At 37.4% G+C, this 14617-nt stretch overlaps 1 pseudogene; it reads left to right on the plus strand.

The window, feature by feature from the left end:
* The first annotated feature begins 8520 nt into the window (after positions 1-8520).
* Positions 8521-13934, plus strand: LOC148787180 (uncharacterized; annotated as a pseudogene).
* The last annotated feature ends 683 nt before the right edge of the window (positions 13935-14617 follow it).

Genomic DNA, 14617 nt, shown 5'->3' on the forward strand with positions numbered 1-14617 from the left:
TGAAAAATATAATATTACATTAAACATCACATGTGCACTTCATGTGATGTTTTTTTTATTAAAAAATTGGTTGAAAAATAGTTATAAATGACTAAGTGTAAAATTTTGTAAAGTTGAAATGGTAACTTGACACCAAAAAATTAAATACCAATATATAAAAATAGTCATAGTTTGGACAAAATGTAATTAACCCTAAACATTATGAGATAATACTAAGAAATGTATGCATTCATATTACATATACAATAGAAGATGATTTCATTGAAGATAAATTATTACAATTATATCTCTCCGGCTTGTTTTGTTTTATTTAGTAGTACTTTTAATTTTATAAACAAAGGGTCATTAATTTTTGAACAATTTTTATGAAAAAAAGTTATTAATTAAAAGAAGTAATTTGATCATTTTGCATTAAAAACAATCTAACTAAAAGGAACTACAAAAAAATCTACAATTCAACAATACGTAATTTACTGAATTTTAAATTAATTATGTTAAATATAGTTTCGTATTATATAACTGTATTAACTACTTATATGCTAACATATCCTAAAACATTATTTATTAATATTGAGTACCAACTTTATAAATTCAAAATTTCAAACAATTTATGTGCATTTCATATACGTATATAGAAAATATGCATACATTATAACGTATTTATAGTACCTTTTTTTTAAATATGAAGTTCATAATTTTTTAAAATAGTTGAACAAATCGAATTTTAGTTAAAAATTCAATAAATTAATTTATTCAAAATCTCAATGATCGAACATCAAAATATAAATAAATTAATTTCAATTTGCCCTTCTTTTAACATCTTCAGTTAAAGAAGAAAAGAGTAGAATGTCTATATTTTCACTGCATTATTAATTTCATTACAATCATGAATCAGTAAAGTTTAAATGTTCCTTACTGGAAATAAAAAGAATCAAGAAAAGCTAATGAAGAATGATGATATATGCATCTTTCTCTCTACTTCGTTATGTCTTTTAATTTCTTTCTTATCAAAGGCTGGTCAACTGTGGCCCTTTCAGGCAGACTTTCATTGAGTGGAGAATCATATTCTCATTTTTCGATATTCAAGAACTCCCACTAAATACATACCTTCTCGATCCAATCAAAAGGTGATAAGTTTAGTTCACCACTGTGAGTCTAATTCTTTGAACCCATCAAATGGAATTAGACTTGTGAATCCCATACTGAATTTGTGTGTTTTGGTGACTAACAAATATCACACTAGATCCAATTCAATGTGCAACTGATAAGCTCATTTTGACCTATAAAAAGCTTTTGTGGTCTTTCTCATTCTCAGAAAAAAGATTTTGAAAGCTAATGGATCCAAATCGCCTATTTCTAATGCTCTTTGAGTCCATCAATGTTTCTCATCCTCAGCTAGAAGAGATTGTCCAACCAGAACAATAAGTTTCATTCTTGATTATGCATAATCCAATTATGAATATAAATTTTATATTTCACCCAATAGACATTTCTCATTTAAAGTTACAGAAAAGACTTCTCGACCAATATACATAGTCAAAATTGTCCAACAATAATTGAAATCACTATTTCGATCATGCTAGGTTACATAAACACTATATTAACATGATCACCACTAAGCCTAACTAAGTCCCTAGTCATTACAATAATAGCCCCTTTATCGCTAAGCCTTAGGACCTTCTTTTTTCAATTTTTCTATTCCTCATCATCACATGCAAACCATTCACAGATTATGAATTCAGTGGTATCCAAGACCATGAGTAGAATGGTGATTATGTTAATACTCAACTAAAGATTTTACCTTCATCGGAGAGGTGCTCAGGACACTCCCTCTTCCAATGGCCCTGCTCTCAACAATGAATGCAAACATCATTTGGTATACTTGACTGACGAACAATCTTCCTTTTTCCTTTACCCCTGCCTAACAGCGTAACAGGATCACTTGAAGTGCTAGAAGCAGTAGAAGAAGTCTCATCACTCTTTCTCTCCCCCATTTGGCACCCTAGCCCTTCGCTTTAGAGATCGAAGCCTCTCCCACTAGTACTGGCTGATGCAGATTTTTCAACCGTTCTCTTGTACTGGACCAACATATTAATCAACTCATGAAGGTTTTTCTCAATCCCATTCATGTTCTAGTTGATAATAAATTGATCGAAAAAGGGTTGTAGTGATTGTAAGACCACGTTCATTCTCGAAATCAGCCTGGAGGTCTTTTAGCATTTCTACTAGGGATAGTATCATCACTCGATGCTCTCATACGGACAATCCGTCAACTATTCTAGCACCTAAGAATTCCTTCATACGGTATCGCATAATGTTCATTTTGCGGTGCATTATTGACCATACATCTTTGTACCTCACATACTATTTATGGATCTTGCTACTCATCATGCCCAGTACGATACTGCGAACTATCCAGTTGTCCTCATGCCACTGAGTAAATTTCTCGAGCGTCAAATGTTTTCCTAGCAAGAACCCTTTTGGCAAAGTACGAGGTAGACTTATGCAGCACATAAGTTTAGTTCTTGAAATCTTGTATTATCCTCAAATTTCTCAACCAATTTGAATAGTTTATTCCATCAAATTGATAATCCTCAAGTATCCTGTTACGTGGATTCATAGACATCTACAATAAATACAAAAATTACTAGATTATTATAAAATGATGTTCAAGTTAAGGATTTGGACTTCAGTTATTAAACCTCCCACTATTTCTATAAAAACCATCACTCTCAAATGGGTTTTCTAAAAACCTTTACTTAGTAGGCTTGGGTCCACAAGCAAAATTCTCGATGTTTATTTTCATTTTTGGGTCTAATATTTTAACTTGGTCCAATCAAGTGAGGGTTTTTTGTTATTTATATGACCGAGACCTCATCACATTTAATATTTTTCATGCATAATATTCTAAATATTATAAATATTAATTAAAATGCATGAAACGCAAAAATAAAAGTCTAGCACGCCACTATTGGATAATCAAAAGCCGCCTATGTGATCTACTCAGCTCATAGTAGATCTATGGTCAGTCTAGGGTAGGCCCATTAACATACTATGGGCTTTGTAATGTCACTTTATTTCTTAATCTTCTTCATGGGCTCCATCCTTTGGACCTCTTCTCCATGTGCCAACCCATGGCTCCTCCATAGGCCTCTATTGTCTGAGCTAGTTTTTTCAATTGTTACAGACAATAAAACTAAATCTCCCTAGCCTACTACAGTTATTACGACCAAAAAGAAACCCCAAACAGAAGTAGTGGAAAGTACATAAATTGAGAGAAACATGTCTTAAATAATTAGGCTAAAAATAGATAGATAAGAAAATAAGTGGCACGCATACCACAACCGAACAGAAAATAAACCATCCAATGGGTTTTGTGATCATCCATGTTAATCAAATGAACAAAAAATAATGCAACTTATTTATGGACATAAGTCCAACCGATACAAAAAATTAATTCTTGTTTGAGAACCCATTCAAATTAATTTTAGTAATTTAATTTTAGAAAATACCACATCTCAACCAAAAATTAAATTCCCCAAAATTTACTTTTCAGAAAAATATGCAAAAAATTCAGAAAAAATAAAAATTTTGAAAAAACATAAAGCAGACATGAGCAAACAATGCGCGCACCCTGCTCGTGGATTTGTTTCCAGTGCACGCCCACGCGTGCCAGCGCAGACATGCATGCGCTCTTCCTAGAACACATGCCCGCAGGAGTGCGCGCCCGATCGTGCGCTTGTCGGCACATCTACTGCCATTTTTTTTATTTTTTTGAAACTTTTTGGTTTTTTTCTACTTTTCCAGGAATCAATTATATTTTATATATTCCAAAATTTAAGAAAAATTCTCAAGCCCAAAATTAAATGTAAAATTAAATCTTGACCAATGGGTGTACCCTTAATCTTTTTCCCGACCTTTGGTGTAAAAATAAAACAAAGAAGGCCAATAATTCGGAGAAAAAATTAAATAAGAGGGACAAAAATCCACATTATGTTCGACTACAAGCGTTGATTCCTCATTCTGTATCGTTCACAGTGAGATCTCGATTTAGAGACCCTCCAAAGACTAGCACACGACCACTAAAGGATGTGGAGATTTTGTACTAGCAAAAACTAAACAAATGTGCAAAGAATCAACAACGTTATTGTTTAACATTTGATCCTTTATTCCTCTTTGGATCTCTAAGATCTTAAGAGGGATTTTGGAAATAAAATAAGAGTGAAATTTTATGGATTTGTTTTTGCTGCAACTGCTGGTCGGCTGTGAGTATTTTAGAAACTTTATATGTGACCTCGTCACAAGATACCAAGGAGCTTTAACCTAGAATGAGTTCTTCAACCATCTAACACCTCAATGCCACACCACACCCAAGGAGGAGTTTTGACTCTCTAACCTAGCCATGGTCTAACAAAGGACTTGGGGTTGCATTTTAATGCACCGAGCTTGATTAATTAAAACTAAATCAAGCCCACGTCTAATGGACTTTAAATCAAACATAATTTAATTTATAAGTCCAATATTAAAATATACTTTAATTCAATTAAAGGATCCAAGCCTTCTATTTTCTCGCTTTGAACTTATAAATTCAATTCATAAATCAAACCAAGCCCAGTAAAATTAATCTAATTAATTTTAATAGCTAACTTGAAATTCTAATTAATCCAATTAATTAAACTAAAGTCATCCATCAAATGTATTGGTCTAAATAAATGATCCAATCATTCATTCTCTCCAAGATTTAATTTAATTCAATCAAATTAATCCGACTCTCTAGAATTAATTCCAAATTAATTTCATCCCATTATAGTGGTAGGGTGTGACTCTTTAAGTTCACCCTCAGCTAGACTTGGGCATGTGCGACAAACAAAATTAATTATAATTTAATTAATTATTCTGAATTATCTCATAATTAAAAATAGCTCGTTACCATGAGTGGTCGTGTAACAACGGTCCATGGTACTAGAAACTAGGTGAATATAAGCGTGAACATATAGGCTCCGAATCTATACGAGTACGATCCTACTGTCAACCATCTCCCGGTCTTAGAATTGAGCATCGAATTGGGTATCGGTTCCCATCCTTGACTAAGCAGCAATGCTTAATACTCCAGACGCATTTACTCTACTGACCTGATCTTGAAAACTATGCCTAATCGATCTATCATTTTGACTAAATACTTTTAGAGTCTAAACTATCTTAGTGTGCATAGGAGAACTCACTGACATATACTAATAGGGGATAGATACTCTATGGGAATCCACCGTCATAATGCACTGGATAAGGCTTATGAGGATCATGTCTCACAACACATTCATAGCTCGCCATATCCAAGATATAGTCTTCATATGCACGTGACTAGCATGATTACTTAAGTCCGACGACTAATCTCATACTATCAGAACCAAAAAATCCCAATCATACTGATCAGGCCTTAATAGTTTCCATATGACGATTCCTGCAAGTCAGTTCAGTCAGTCAACTAACTTCTGAACTAATCCACTAAAATAGCAAAGAAGACCTACGTCTCCTGCGATACTTAGTGCAAGACTCTTAGGATCTTTGATGCCCTATTTCCAGGTTCTCGACTTGGAACGCATCAGGCCAAGACCCTCATGAGTTGGTTTCATAACTGCCAAATCTATGCGTAGCCCAACTCCATGAGTTTCACCTTTCGATCTATGCACATTTGGTTGTGATATTGAAAATCCCGTTCAATATCAGTGGTAAACAAAATAAAACGCATTGCCAACTTGATGAACTCTTACCGTATTCATCAATCTAATATTATTCGATAAAGATTGGAGAATGATTAACAACCAATCTAACTGGCTTTTTGTCATTCATTCCAATAATGTCATGGCTCGTTTGGATTGTACATGTGCAAACTCAAGGTGGTCTACCTGATCAAATGCAAAAGTAGACGTCATCCCGATTCAATTGTCTGACTATGCTCCTTTAATTATAAGTATGACTCTAAATCAGCAATTTTCACGACAACTGCTCTAAGGTGTAGCCCTTTGGGGCAATGTGGTTGAAGGTAGACGAGTGTGTGAAGATCATTTTTGATAGTGGGAAGGTTGTTTGTACCTCTTTTAACATTAAACATCTACTTAGTGAGTCTAAAGCTGTAGGATGTAACTGGCTAGATAGAGCAAGTGCTCATTTGGACACTTGAAATGGATGATTAAAGAGCTTGAAGAAAGGATTAAATTTCTAGAGTCTTGACCATTGATTGAAAATGCTGAAAAAATGTCGAGAGGAAATTGAGAGATGTTTTATGGAAGATGAGATCATCTAGAAACAAAGAGGGAAAGAAGATTGGTCAAAAGAGGATGATTGAGACTCAAGGCTATTTCAATTGAAAGCATCTCACAGGCATCAGCTGAACAAGATTGATGAACTGCAAAATGATGAGTGTACGTGGTGTCAAGAAAAAGAGTAGATTGTGAGCATCATTATCCATTTTTTGATGAATTATTCACCTTGGCATACCCCTCTCCAACGATCATTAACGAGGTAGTAAACACAGATGAACGTAAGCTATCAAAGGAGATGAAATGGCCGTTCAAAGAACCCTACAAAGAGAAGGAGATTGTAGAAGCTATCTCACAAATGTCTCTTTTGAAATCACTCAAACCCAATGGTATGCCCCAAATCTTTTGTAACAAATTTTAGCATATCATAAAAAAAAGATATCTCTTTTGTCATTCTTAACTTGTTGCATAATTAATGGTTTGAACCTTCGCTGAATCTTACTCATATACTTCTGATTCCGAAATGTGATAAGATTGATTCAGTTTAATGTTTTCGACCTATTAGCTTTTGCAATTTCATTTATAGAGTGCATAAAAAACCATAGCTAGATTAAACCTTTTCTGTTTTAATTATCTCATAATCACAATTGGCTTTTATTCCAGGTCGATTAATATCTGTTAATATTTTTCTTACTTATGATGCTAATTACTTCTTTAAATCTGAGATAGGAGGAAAGCAAGGCTATTTAATAATGAAGCTTGACATGAGCAACGTCTAAGACCTGGTTGAGTGGCTCTTCTTGGAGTCTATCTTATTAGACTAGGGTTTGAGTACTCTTTTGTCCATCTCTTTTTGATGCTTGTTTTGTACTGTTAGTTATTCTTTTGCTCTTAATGGTGAGAATTTTAGACTAGTAAAGCTGTCTAGGGGAATCTGATAACTCTACAATTATAATGATTTTATAGCAATTTAATCTTCCTTTTTTAAGCCAAAATATTCCTAATTATGTGATTTTATTGCATATTCGGCAAAAAGGAAGATTACAAGGACGTTTCTGCAAAATTGGCAAAGTGCGCCCACGCTTAATGGAGTAGTCAACTCGGGATAAGGATAAGCACGAACGATTCTCCTAAGAGATAAAGGAATCAAGTGTTAAGATTTAGAAAGGATTCTTTTAAGCTTATCTTTTGTAATCTTTTTACCTTTTTAGAGTTTATCACATATCTATCCCCCCACTACGTCTAGATTCGTAGGGAACTTTTATTATAAATAGGGGGGATCTCTTCATTAGAAGACATTCAGTTTTTATCTTAGAACTCTATAGAATTCTCTGTTCATCTCTTCTCTTTTATTTTATTTTACTACCGGAATTAATGGAATTTCACTTTATAGTGTGTTCTTCCATTAATATGTCCGGCTAAATTCCCTATTTTCTGGTTAAGGTATGGTGATTGCTTGATTCCCGTTATGTTGTGAGATCTAATCTGCGTTCTACACTTGTCAAACAAATATTCATGTTATTCTCTGTGCTTTAATTACAAACGTCTGATTTATGAATGATTCGGCCGGTTGTTCATTATCAAGAAGGTTTGCTTAGCTAATTGAACTTTATAAATCCGTGTAATTGTTTATTTAGTTCAATACTTAGTGGCAACGTAGCATGATTAGTTATGTCACAGTATTTAATTATGTTATGGGGAATGCATGATCTAGTTTAAACGAATTGTCCTCGTAGGAGTTTGTTGATTAGAATCAGGCCTTTCTAATTCTTAATGCTGTTAATAGATTAAATCTTGTGGACGTTCTCAGGGTTGTCTGTTAATTAGAGATCTAGCCAACGGTCGTACCTTGGCTAACGAAAAGGTAAGGAAAGGTGAGGTTGTTAGGTCGTACCAACGACCATAACTGGTTTATTTGTCCATACATGTGTTATTCTTGCATCAATGATCAACTCACAAGAATCAAGCATAATCCTAGCCTTAATCGGGAAATCTCTCTCTCATATCTCTATCAGGTATTTTTAATTATCTAGTTTTTTATCACTTCTATTTATCACAACCTTCCCCCCCATTATTTTCTATTTTCTCAAAGAAATCAACTTAAAGCCAATCTCTGTGGATCGACCCTACTCCCACTTTCACAAGTGTAGTAGGAATTATTTTTGGTGACTTCGACACTCATCAAATTTTGGCGCCGTTGCCGGGGATTGGCGTTTTTAAGTATATTTCTTTATTTTTAGTTACTTGATTTTTATCACCATTAATGCCAAGGTCTTCTCGTACAGGTGAATTGGTATACGACCCCGAAATCGAAAAGACCGCACGAAGGCTTCGTCAGGAGACTAAGCAACAACTGGAAGGAACATCCACTCCATACGAAGACAAAGAAGACCCAACTTTTGAGTTTGAAGAATCCGTAAGCGAATCCGAAGAAGAGACAATGGCTTTGATCCCTGAAAGATCGATCAATGACATGACGTCACCCGATCTAAACCAGCAGCCACTATGCATTGAATACCCCGACTTAGAGGTAGATTTTGAACTGAAATCTGGATTAATTCATTTACTTCCTACCTTCCGTGGTCTCGCAGGTGAAGATCCACAGAAGCATCTGAAGGAATTCCATGTGGTGTGTTCCGGAATGCGACCACAAGGCATAAGCGAGGAACAAGTCAAATTGAGAGCATTCCCCTTCTCTCTCGCCGATCAAGCGAAAGATTGGTTGTATCTCCTACCTTCAGGATCCATTACAAGATGGAACGATCTCAAAAAACAGTTCCTTGAGAAATACTTCCCTGCCTCAAGAGCCACAACAATCCGGAAGGAGATCAGCGGAATTCGACAATTCGCGGGAGAAAGTCTTTTCGAATATTGGGAAAGATTCAATCTACTAGTGGAGAGTTTCCCCCACCATCAAATCCCGAACCACCTGTTGATCCAGTATTTCTATGAAGGTCTATCAAATATGGATAGAAAACTGATAGATGCGGCAAGTGGTGGAGCACTGTTCGACAAAACCCCCACCGAGGCGCGTAAACTAATCTCGACTATGGCATCCAACACGCAACAATTTGGGGTTAGACATGATGATCCACCTAGGAAGAGCAACGAGGTAAGTAATCTTGAAGAACGTTTAAGTCAACTAACAACTGTTGTTGAAAAAGTTGTTGCAGATACTTACCAGCAAGTCAAAGCGTGTGGTATTTGCACCTTAACGGGGCACGCTACCGACATGTGCCCAACTCTTCAAGAATCAACTACCGAACATGCCGACGCCATAGGAGGATTCGCCGGACAACAACAGCGAAGATATGATCCTTTCTCCAAAACATACAACTCCGGATGGAGGGACCACCCGAATCTAAGTTACGGCAACCAACACTTTCAAAAACCTCAATACCGACCACCTCCACAACCTAACCCCACGCCCAACACATCCCTCGAAAACATGATGAAAGCGCTAGTGACCAACACACAACAATTTCAGCAACAGACCAGGCGAACTTCCAACAATTCCAACAACAGACACAACAATTCCAACAACAGACACAACAATTCCAACAACAGACTCAGACGAGCATTCAAAATCTAGAATCTCAAATCAGTCAATTGGCGTCGTCTGTTGGTAAGCTCGAGTCCCAAGGTAAGCTACCTTCTCAATCTGTTATTAACCCTAGACAAAATGCTAGTGCTATTACGCTTCGTAGTGGAAAAGAACTGCAGGAACATGTGAAGGAAGATAACACAAAACGTGGGCACGATGCGGAAAGAAAACCGAAAAAGGAAATTGAGGTCCAACAAGAACAAACAGAACACGAAGTGGATCATCCGAAGCCTTTGGTAACTAGACCACCCTTCCCAGAGAGATTCACCAAAGCGAAGAAGGAAGAGGAAGAAAAAGAGATTTTTGAGACATTTCGCAAAGTAGAGGTAAACATCCCTTTACTCGATGCCATCAAGCAAATACCCCGATACGCGAAATTTCTCAAAGAATTATGCACTAGCAAAGGAAAACTCAAGGGAAACGAACGGGTAAGTATGGGGGAGAACGTCTCTGCAATTCTCCAATGAAAACTACCCCCAAAATGTAAGGACCCAGGTACGTTCTCCATACCTTGTAAAATTGGCATGATTGGAATCAAGAAGGCTATGTGCGATCTTGGAGCATCTATAAATGTTATGCCACTAACCATTTTTGAGTCTTTGAAAGTTGGTCCTTTAAAGGAAACGGGGGTAGTCATCCAACTCGCAGACCGATCTGTAGTATACCCGCAAGGAGTCTTGGAGGATGTTCTCGTACAGGTAAATGAATTAGTATTTCCTGCTGATTTCTACGTATTGGATATGAGGGAAGAAAACTCCCCTAATTCCACATCAATCCTGCTAGGAAGACCATTCCTCAAGACGGCTAGAACAAAAATCGATGTGCATAGTGGAAGTCTCACTATGGAATTCGATGGTGAAATCATAAGATTCAACATCTATGAATCCATGAGGTATCCAACTGACTTACCCACCGCTCTTCTTGTAGATATTTTTGACCCTTTTGTGCAGGATTCCATAGCAATAAGCAGCGAGGACCATGTGAAATATGCATTAGACGAAAGCCTCACGTTGGAGAAAGCAAAAATTTTAGAGGAAAAGATGATCATAGATCCAAACATCGGTGACACCGTTTTTGAACTCGACTCCCTTCGAATTTTACCTACTAAAACTGCTTTCATCGAATTACCACATTCTCACACTAAAATTGTTCCCTCTATATTACAGGCACCCGCATTGGAATTAAAGGAGTTACCAAAACACCTCAAGTACGCATTCTTGGGGGAGAACAAAATACTACCCGTGATCATCTCAAGCAAGCTCACCGATCTTGAGGAGGAAAAACTTATCCAGGTGCTTTGCGAATTTCGAGAAGCCATTGGATGGACTATTGCCGACATTAAAGGTTTAAGCCCTTCGACTTGCATGCATAGAATACTCCTAGAGGAAGGCACAAAACCTTCAAGGGAAGCACAACGCCGGTTGAACCCTTTGATGATGGAGGTAGTAAAGAAAGAAATTTTGAAACTTCTCGATGCAGGTATGATCTTTCCAATTTCTGACAGCGAATGGGTAAGTCCAACTCAAGTAGTACCTAAGAAAACAGGTATTACCGTAATCGAAAATTCTGTTGGAAATTTAGTACCCACACGTGTTCAAAACGGGTGGCGAGTTTGTATTGACTATAGAAAGCTTAATGCCGCCACGAGAAAAGACCATTTTCCACTTCCATTTATAGATCAAATGTTAGAAAGATTAGCCGGTCAATCTCACTATTGTTGTCTTGATGGATACTCAGGTTTCCATCAAATTCCAATGGCACCGGAAGATCAAGAGAAAACAACATTCACATGCCCATTCGGAACCTTCGCCTATAGAAGAATGCCCTTTGGTCTTTGCAACGCACCCGCTACCTTCCAAAGATGTATGGTTAGTATTTATTCCGACTTTGTTGAACACTTTATTGAAGTTTTTATGGACGATTTTACCGTCTACGGAAACTCATTTGAAGATTGTTTGGAAAAATTGACTAAAGTACTTGAAAGGTGCATAGAAAAAAACCTCGTTCTAAATTATGAAAAATGCCATTTCATGGTCGATCAAGGTTTAATTCTAGGACATATCGTGTCTTCTAGGGGGATAGAAGTAGATAAGTCTAAAATAGACGTCATAAAATCTTTACCTTACCCCGCTAGCGTGCGGGAGATTCATTCTTTTCTTGGACATGCAGGATTCTATCGACGGTTTATAAAGGACTTTTCGAAAATCGCCCAACCACTGTGTGCGCTGCTGCAAAAAGACTTCACTTTCACATTTGATGAAGAGTGCATGAAGGCCTTTGACAAGTTAAAGGATTCCCTAACGTCTGCACCGGTGATTCGTCCACCTGACTGGAATCATCCTTTTGAGATAATGTGTGACGCTAGTAATCACGCCATCGGGGCTGTCCTAGGCCAAAAGATTGGAAAAGATCCCCACGTGATATACTACGCATCACGGATGTTGGATAGCGCTCAAAGCAATTACACGACAACGGAAAAAGAACTTTTGGCTATTGTTTTTGCTTTAGAAAAATTTCGCCACTATTTACTTGGAACTAAAGTTGTTGTGTATTCTGACCATGCAGCGTTGAGATACCTGTTGTCAAAGAAAGAGGCAAAACCACGATTGATAAGATGGATACTGCTGCTGCAAGAATTCAATCTAACGATCAAAGACAAGAAAGGGGCGGAGAACCTCGTAGCTGACCATCTTTGCCGATTGGTCACCGACGAAAACCCACCACCTCTAAACGACGAATTCCCGGACGAACATCTCCACACCATTCAAGGAATCACCCCATGGTACGCTGATATTGTTAATTTCTTAGTCACTGGTGTCTTACCATGAGATTTAACTAGAGCACGAAAGGATAAAATCAAAAATGATGCCAAACATTATGTGTGGGATGAACCTTACTTATGGAAATTTTGCTCGGATCAAATCATTCGAAGGTGCGTTCCTGAAACTGAAATCCCCTCTATTCTTGAGTTTTGCCATTCATATGCATGTGGAGGCCATTTTGGACCAAAAAGAACAGCACGAAAGGTACTAGAATGCGGCTTGTTTTGGCCAAATATGTTTAAGGATGCATATCTATTTTGTAAATCTTGTGAAAATTGCCAAAAAGTAGGTAATCTTGGCCATCGTAATCAAATGCCCCTTTCCCCAATACTTGTGTGCGAAGTATTTGATGTGTGGGGGATCGACTATATGGGCCCCTTCCCACCTTCTTTTGGCAAGACTTACATCATTTTAGGAGTAGATTATGTGTCTAAATGGGTAGAGGCAAAGGGCACTCGTGTCGATGATGCTAAAACTGTTGTGGAATTTGTCAAGGCTAACATATTCTCTAGGTTTGGTATGCCACGAGCAATTATAAGCGACCGAGGGACACACTTCTGCAACAAGGTAGTCGATGCATTGTGTAAGAAATACAACATCACGCATCGAATCTCGACCGCCTACCATCCCCAAACGAATGGTCAAGCGGAAGTCTCCAATCGAGAGATCAAGTCCATACTCGAGAAAACGGTGAATCCTAACCGAAAGGATTGGAGTACACGCTTGGATGATGCACTTTGGGCTTATCATACGGCATACAAAACACCCATAGGTATGTCCCCTTATCATTTGGTTTATGGTAAATCTTGTCACCTCCCTGTCGAACTTGAGCATAGGGCGTATTGGGCGATCAAGCAATTCAACTCGTCAATGGATGAAGCGGGAGGGCAAAGAAAGTTGCAAATACAAGAGCTCGAAGAATTACGGAATGATGCTTACGAGAATTCAAAAATCTACAAGGAAAGAGCAAAAGCATTCCATGATCGCACCATATCTCGAAAAGAGTTCGTTTTCGGACAAAAAGTTCTCCTTTTTCATTCTAAACTCAAGTTATTTCCTGGTAAGTTGCGTTCTCGTTGGATTGGACCTTTTATTGTTACTAATATTTTTCCTCATGGTGCAGTCGAAATCAAGAGTCCCACGACTCAAAAGGTATTCAAGGTGAATGGACATCGGCTCAAACCTTTCTACGAGGGATTTCAAACATCAACAGTCGAAAAAATTCAACTTGTGGATCCCGCAATCACCTAAACGAATTTCTCTTCGTCTAGCCAAAGACGTTAAAGAAAAGCGCTGCATGGGAGGCAACCCATGAAATCCCTATCCTCTCCTTTCCTCTTTCGTTTAATTTTAGTTTTTGTAAAATTTTATTCAATTCTGTTTGGATGGATGAAAAATAGATTTTTTTTCTTTCAGCAAAATCGCCGCTGCCGCTCAAGACACCCTTCGCCGCTATCGACCATCACCACCACCTCCGACGCCACAAAAAACAACCTTAGACGACATAGCTCGCAAAATCGCTCGCATCGAAGCCAACTTGATGGGTTTATTTGAACACTTCGGGCTGACACCAAGGCAACCACCCACACCTTGACCTCTTCGTCACATGCACTCAGGGACGCTTCCTTAAACTCTCTCCTTTTAATTTTTCCTTGAGTTGCATGTCATAGTGCACATTGAGGGCAATGTGGACTTTAAGTGTGGGGGTATTATTGTTGAGCATGTTTATTGAAATAGGTGTTGTTGGTTGCATGATTGAAAATGGTTGTTGCCCTTGCTGATTGTTGAAATTGAGAAGATATTTTTGTGCTTGTTTTTCTTAACTCTTGAAAAAAAAAGTCTTGTGGAAATTTCTTAGCCTTATGGGACATTTTTGCCTGATTTTGAAACATTTTGGCATGATAAAACCCCTTCAATTTTGGATTATTCTTGGT

The sequence above is a fragment of the Sesamum indicum genome, linkage group LG8 (assembly GCF_026168435.1).
Source record: "Sesamum indicum cultivar Baizhima isolate 11 linkage group LG8, ASM2616843v1, whole genome shotgun sequence".
NCBI lineage: Eukaryota > Viridiplantae > Streptophyta > Magnoliopsida > Lamiales > Pedaliaceae > Sesamum > Sesamum indicum.